The following is a 7,678-nucleotide window of genomic DNA, read 5'->3' as shown; positions in this document are numbered from 1 at the left end:
TGACACAGAGACACATCCATGTTCCATCCTCTGGTTCAGTCCTCAAATGCCTAAAAAAGCCCAGGTCTGCACCAGGTGGAAAACCAGGAGCTAGGCACTCCATCCAGGTCTTCCAGGTGGGTGGCTTGGACCCCAAGTACTTGAGCCATTCTCTGCTGCTTCCTAGGAGCTTTAGCAGGAAGCTCCATCAGAAGCAAAGCAGTCAGGACTCCAAACCAGCAGGAGTTTCTTCCCAGTCTCCCATGCGGGTGCAGGGGCCCAAGCACTTGGGCCATCCTCCACTGCCTTCCCGGGCCACAGCAGAGAGCTGGCCTGGAAGAGGAGCAACTGGGACTAGAACCGATGCCCATATGGGATGCCGGCACCGCAGGCTGAGGATTAACCTAGTGCGCCACGGCGCTGGCCCCTTTATTATCAATTCTTATATTTCTCTTAAAATTTAATTAGGTAGGACATCCAGTGTGATACTCAGTATGAATAGTGATATTGGCACTTTTCCTGGGCCTGACTTGATGGAGAATATATCTAAAACTCCCATTTCTAGGTATTACCTAAAATACATATTTCCAAGCATGGCTATTCTCTTTTGTTCTTAGTTCTCTATATTTTAAAATTTCAAAATAGTGTGAATTTCTATTTTAATACTTTTTCATCACATTTTTATGATCGTATGGTTTTCTTCCTTTATCTGTTAATGATGCATAATATATTTTTTAAAAAGGCCAAGTTAGAGAGAGAGAGAGAGAGAGAGAGAGAGAGAGATCTTCTATTCACTGATTTACTCCCCAGATGACCACAACAGCTGGGGCTGGGCCAGGCCAAAGCCAGGAGCCCAGAACTCCATCCAGGTCTCCCACATGGGTAGCAGCATCTCAAGTACTTGGGCCATCTGCTGCTGCTTTCCCAGGTGCACTAGCTGGGAGTTGGAAAAGAAGTGGAGCAGCCAGGGCTGCTACAGGATGCTGGTGTTATGGGCTGTGGCTTAATCCTTTGCAACACAGTGCTAACCCATGAGCTACAGCACTTTAGTCTATTATACTTGTATTTGGACTATTGAGCCATTCCTGTGCTTTGGGAAAACCTACTTAGTTATGATGAATTATTACTCTTCATACATTGCAGGGCTTGGTTTGCTAATCTTTTATTCAAGATCTCTGAACCTCGTTTATTCATAATAGCTGGGTTGAAAATGTTTTTCTCAATTGTCATTTAGTGGTGTTGGCAATAAAATTACATGAAATTTAAAACATAAGCTGGGCAGGGGCCAACGTTGTGGTGCAGCAGGTTAAGTGGCCCCTTGAAACACCAGCATTCATATCCCAGTACCAGTTTAAGTCCCAGGTATTCAGCTTCTGATGCACGTGCAAAAGAAATGGAAGATAGCCCAAGTGTTTGGGTTCCTGATACCTACATGGGAGACCCAGATGAAGTTCCTGTCTCTTGGCTTCAGTCTGGCCCAGCCCTGGCTGTTGTGTCCATTTGGAAAATGGGCCAGTGGATAGAAGATGGATCTCTCTATCACTCTGTGTGTGTGTGTTACTCTATCAAATAAATAAATAAATCTTTTACAAAACAGGTTGGATAGCTTTCTTTCTTTTTCACATTTCTGAAATCCTTAAGGTTGATAAGAGTCAACTGTAACATAATTTGGACCTTGTGTCCTTTGAGGATCATCCATTTGTTCAGAGATTACATTTTTGAATGGTTAATGATTTATTTCAGTTTCCATTTCATCTTGAGCAAATTTGGATAATTTAGATAATTTTAGAAAAACATAAATTCTTTTCATTTTTCAAATAAGCTTATTCTTTGTATTCATTTATAGTTTGAAAACTATGTTTATGTATAATTAAGCATCTGGCTTTGTCCCTCCTATTGTTAGTATTTGCCTTTTCCTTTTTTTTATGTATGAGCCAGATGCTGCTGCTGATTTTGATAATTTTATTCCTTTTACATTTCCATTTTATGGATTTGTGCTATTATCTCTATTATTTCTTTTTCAAAAAAATTTATTTATTTATTTATTTATTTATTTATTTAATTTTTGAAGAGCGAAGAGAGAGACAGACAGACAGAGGCATTGTACATCCTCTGGTTCATTTCCCAAATGCCTACAACAGCCAGGACTGGGCCAGACCAAAGCCAGGAGCCCAGAATTCAGTCAAGGTCTCTCTTCTATCTGAGTGGCAGGGATCCAATTACTTGAGCCATCACTGCTATCTCCCAAGATGTGAGTTAACTGAAAGCAGAGCTGGGACTTGAACCTAGGCATGCTGATATGGGATACAGGTGTCCCAAGAGACCTTTAACCAGTGAACTAAATGCCAGTCCCGGGTTATTTCTTTCTTTATAAATATTTCATATTTATTTTAAAATTAATCAATTAATTTGAAAGGCAAAGAGAAAGAGAGAGCTCCTATCCACTGGGTCACAGTGGAAATACCAGCAATGTTGGGGACTGGGCTGGGGCTGAACCTGGGAGCCAGAAGCTGTATTCAGGTCTCTCACATAGGTCAAAGGAATTCAGTTACTTGAGCTATCCCGGCATCCTCCTGCATTGGCAGGAAGATGGAGTCAGGAACAGAAACTGAGAATTGAACCCATGTACTCCAATATAGATTTCAGGCATCTTAATTCCTGGGCTAAACACCTGCTCATCTACTGCTAATTCAATCCTTACACTTTTATTTTAACTTGTGCTATTTTTGCTTCTTGGGGTAATTCCATAATTCATTTATTTTTTATCTCTTTTTTGAGATTATCCATTTTTCTCCATGCTGTTTTAACTGCCATAACTTTTTATATACACTATTTTCATTGTTGGAGAGTTTTCAATAAGTTGATTTCCAATGTGAGATTCTTCTTTCAAAAATTTTTTTGATTAATTTATTTTACTTATTTCAAAGGGAGAGAAAGAGACCAAGATCTGTTGGATCACTCTCCAAATGCCTGGAACTCCCAGGGCTGGACCAGGATGAAGACAGACGCCACTAACAAGCTGGGTCTCTGATGTGGGTGACAGGGACTCAACTGCTTCAGCTCCCACTACTGTCCCCCAGAGTTCAGATTAGCAGGAAGCTGGATCAGAAGGGGAAGTGAGAGTTGAACCCACACACTCTGGGAGGGAATGCGCCATCCTAACTGCTGCATCAATGCCCTCCTCCCATGTGAGATTCTTCTTAAAAACTGAATTATTTAAAGTGTGCTTCTAGGTTTTAAACATATGAGTGCTTCTCTTTGTATTATGTTTTTATTAATTTCTAATGTAATCTTGTAAGATCTGAAACTATTTTATATAATTGATTTTTGAATGTTTTAGATATACAATTTACAAGTCGAAATTTTTATTGTTCATAATTAATATTGACTTTTTTTCTTTATCTATCAGTTCATATAAAGCTGTGGTAAAATCTGTAACTGGGAGTCAGTGTTGTGGTGAAGTGGGTAAAGCCACCGCCTGCAACACCAGCATCCCATATGGGTGCCTGTTCGATTCCCGATACTCCACTTCCAATCCAGCTTTCTGCTAATGGTCTGGGAAAAGCAGCAGCAGATGGCCCAAGTGTTTGGGCTCCTGCACCCACGTGGGAAACCTGGAAGAAGTTCCTGGCTCCCAGCTTTGCTCTGGCTCAGCCCTGGCCATTGCAAACATCTGGGGGAATGAATCAACAGATGGAAGATCTCTCTCTTTCTCTCTCTCTCTCTCTCTCATTCTCTCTCTCTCTCTCTCTGTCTCTCTCTCTCTCTGCTTCTCTCTAACTCTGACTTCCAAACAATAAATCACTAAAAATATAAAAAGTCAAATCTGTCACTGTACTGTGTTTGAAGACAGCCCCTGTAATTCTGCCAATTATTGCTTTATATGTGTCAAGGTTGCATGGAAGTTCCAAGTTCACAGAAACCCATGATTGTCCCATCTTCTGGAGGAAATATCTTATTCAAAAATATTTATTTATTTATTTAATTTTATTTGAGAGAGAGAGAGATCTTCCACCCACTGGTTCACTACCCAAATAGCTGAGCCTGGGCCATGCTGAAGCCAGGATTCTGGAACTCAGTCTGAGTCTCCCACATGGATGGCAAGCGCCCAAATACTTGAGCCATCACCTGATACCTCCCAGGGTGCACCTTGGCAGGAAGCAGGAATTAGAAACAGAGACAGGACTCAAACCCTGGCACTCTGGTATGGGATATGGGCATCCCAAGTGGCAGCTTACTAATTAGGTCAAATACCCACTCATGAAATATTTTATTAGTAGTATCCCTTATTTTTACTAATACTTTTTGCTTAAATTCTGTTTTGTCTGGCCTTAATACAGCTATTTCACCCATGCTTTGGTCATGGGTGAAATAGCTGTATAAATATTTTTTCATCTCTTTTTTTTTAATCTTTCCTGTGTAAGTTTATTTTCAGTGTGAATTTTGTAAGCTGTATTTGGGTATGGATTTTGATTTTTTGTCTTATACAGTGACACCTGCCTATTAAGCAATGAGTTTAATCTATTTAAATTTTTATGATTAATGTATTTTTACTTATTTCAGCCATCTATTTGTGTCTCTTTAAACATTTTCTTTGAATTTTTATTCATTTGAGAGGTGGAGAGACAGAGAGAGCTCCTATTCACTGGTTTACTCTCCAAATTCCTGCAGTGGTGAGAGCTGGACTAGGCAGAAACCAGGAACTAAATCCAAGTCTTCCATGTGGGTGGCAGGAAACCAATTACTGAAGCCAACACTACTGCCTCCCAGGGTGTGTACCAGCAGAAAGCTGGAGTTAGGATCTGGGGGCAGGTCAATGATTTCAGGCACTCTGATATGGGACATGGCTTCTTACCCATCATCTTAACTGCTAGGCCAAATGCTTGCCCCAACACAATGCTCTTTGAAATCCATCCACATTGTTGTGTATATCTTTAACTTGTTCTTTACTGCTGAAAATTCTGTTGTCTGGTACTCATTACAAAATATTATTACATGTGTGATCTGTTGGGTCTAGCTTCTCTCTACTGTGTATAAATGAAGAGTTAGAAGAAGTAGAATTGAAGTTTGAATGAACTTCAGGTTCCAAAATAGGATTGAGGTTGTATATGGCAAGATCTTGGCAGCAGCCAAAGTGGATTATTTTGAGGCCTCTTGATTGGTCTCTGGGGACCTTAAAACTGGTGCATATGCAGAGTTGGAATTAGGATGCCACGTGATTTGTATTGACCAGGCCTCCTGGGTAGGCATCCTTGGGGTCTCTCAGTGATACTTCCACTGTTCTCTGGGAAGGAGCAGTCTTGACTGCACCAGCAGGGGATTGTTGCTGTTGAGCTTTGAGGTTTTGTTGTTATTGTTTTTTCCCCTGAATATGAGCACATCATTTTTTATTTCTAGAGCTTTTCTCTGTGCTTCTTGAACCAAACCTCAAGAATTACCCTAGGGTGCCTGAGTTTGGAACACTTCAAGGAGGTAGCTTAGGAAGATGGGGCACTGTTTGAAATTTGCAGTACTGTTGGATCTCTGTTCATTTTTGAGGTCATTCCTTTGTGAAGGCTGGGGTTGGGGCAAGGGTTTGAACAGAACAAGATGTTCAAGTCTTCCAACTGTTTCTCAGTGAAATGATTCGTTTCCTTTGTGAGTGCTTCTGGTGTTTGCCTTTAGGAAGGTCGTGGGAGTTGGACATCTTCCAATGGAGATGTGTTCGTTGTTCAGTTCTGGTGATAAGATAGTTGTGTTTTTTAAACCATGTCTTTGCTCCTTTATTTGCTTTTCCTGATTATTGTTGGGTTAAATTTACTGTGTTTCTATTTTTTCTCAAACTTGTTGAGGTTATATATTACATTTAAATCCTTTAGACAGTTAACTTTTCAAATACACACATATTTTTCCCCAACAAAATCTCAAGTTACTCAATTATTTTCTCTTTCTCTTGAAAACAGCATGAAATTTAGTAGATCTGAGTTACTAGTTATGGCAGAGTGCTGTTCAAATCTTGCCTTTGTCATTCATATGCCCTGGGATGACAAGCAAGGAATTCACTTGAATTGCTGACTTGAAAAAAAATGCGATGATGATGATGATGGTGGTGGTGGTGGTGATAATGATGGTCATGGTGCTGGTATTTAACTCCTGTGTTTCTTGTCACAATACAAATGAATTATTGCACATAAAACATTTTAAAATGATGTAAATAGCCCACTTTCTATAAATACTGTAAATTCAAGCCAATATTATAATTACTGATCATTCTCTCCTCCTTTTTGGAACTATTATCTAGGGTTTTAGTCTTCTTTTAAAAGAAAAAAACATTTTTATAGTAACTTACATGTTATATCAATTTCAGTGCTTACCCTTATTTTGTATCCTCTATTTTTTCATTTTTGAGTAATAATTAGGCTGGATTTGAAATCAAGCCTTGTAGTTATTTGAACTCAGTCTTATAAGAAATGTCATCATTTTGTTTTTTTCTGGTAGCTGTTGTTTCTTTGGTATGTGACCTGTGTTGTTTCTTGGATAGCTTTTTTTAAAAGATTTATTTATTTATTTGAAAGGCAGAGTTACAGAGAGACTGAGGCAGACAGATAGCTAGCTACAAGGGCTGGAGCTGAGCCAATCCGAAGCCAGGAACCTGGAGCTTCTTCTAGGTCTCCCACGTAGGTGCAGGGGCCCAAGGACTTGGGCCATCCTCTACTGCCTTCCCAGGCCATAGCAGAGAGCTGGATGGGAAGTGGAGCAGCCGGGGCACGAACTGATGTCCATATGGGATGCCAGCACTTTAGGCGTTGGCTTTACCTGCTACACCAGGGTGGCAGCCTCTTTTGGATAGCTTTTAAGATGGACTCTTCACACCTGATGATTTTCTTCTTTTCTTTATTTTCTTTTTATATTTATTTATCTGAAAGGTAGAGTTATGGACAAAGAGAGGGAGAGATAAAGAGAAGTCTTCCATCTGCTGATTCACTCCCCAAATGGCTGCATCGACTGTAACTGGGATGATCCAAAGTCAGGAGCCAGGAGGTTTTTCCAGGTCTCCCATGTGGGTACAGGGGCCCAAGCACTTGGGCCAGCCTCCACTGCTTTTCCCAGTCCATTAGCAGGGAGCTGGATCGGAAATGGAGCGGCCAGGTCTCCAACCAGTGCCCATATGAGATTCCAGCATTGTAAACACTGGCTTTACCTGCTATGATATAATGCTGGCCCTGTCACCATGGTTTTTTGATTCACTATAATTTATCTTGTTTTAAACATGTAACAATTTACTCTCATGAAAATTTGTTTACTTTGCATCTGAGTGCTCCTCCTTTGCTTGGTTCTGGAAAATTCTTAACTCTTAAATGATCAAAAATTGTTTGTTGTGTAATTGCATCTGTTCTCTTCTTCTGGAACATTTGGTATTCTTACCTTGGAGTCTTTCATTCTATTTTTAGTGTTCAACCACATTTTAGTTTTCAAAGCATATCTTTATATCTGCTGACTTTTAGTGAATTCACTGTCTTCCAATCCATTTATTCTGATTTTAAACATTTTCAATTCTGAATTTTTCTTACCAATTTTTAAACATTTTTCAACTTTTATTTAATAAATTTAAATTTCTGAAGTACAGCTTTTGGACTATAGCAGTTTTTCACCCCATAACTTCCCTCTCACCCACAACCATCCCATCTCCCACTCACTCTCCCATCCCATTCTTCATCAA

This window comes from Lepus europaeus, chromosome X (genome assembly GCF_033115175.1).
Source record: "Lepus europaeus isolate LE1 chromosome X, mLepTim1.pri, whole genome shotgun sequence".
NCBI lineage: Eukaryota > Metazoa > Chordata > Mammalia > Lagomorpha > Leporidae > Lepus > Lepus europaeus.
The sequence above is the reverse complement of the archived record's forward strand: the minus strand, read 5'-3'. Positions refer to the sequence as shown.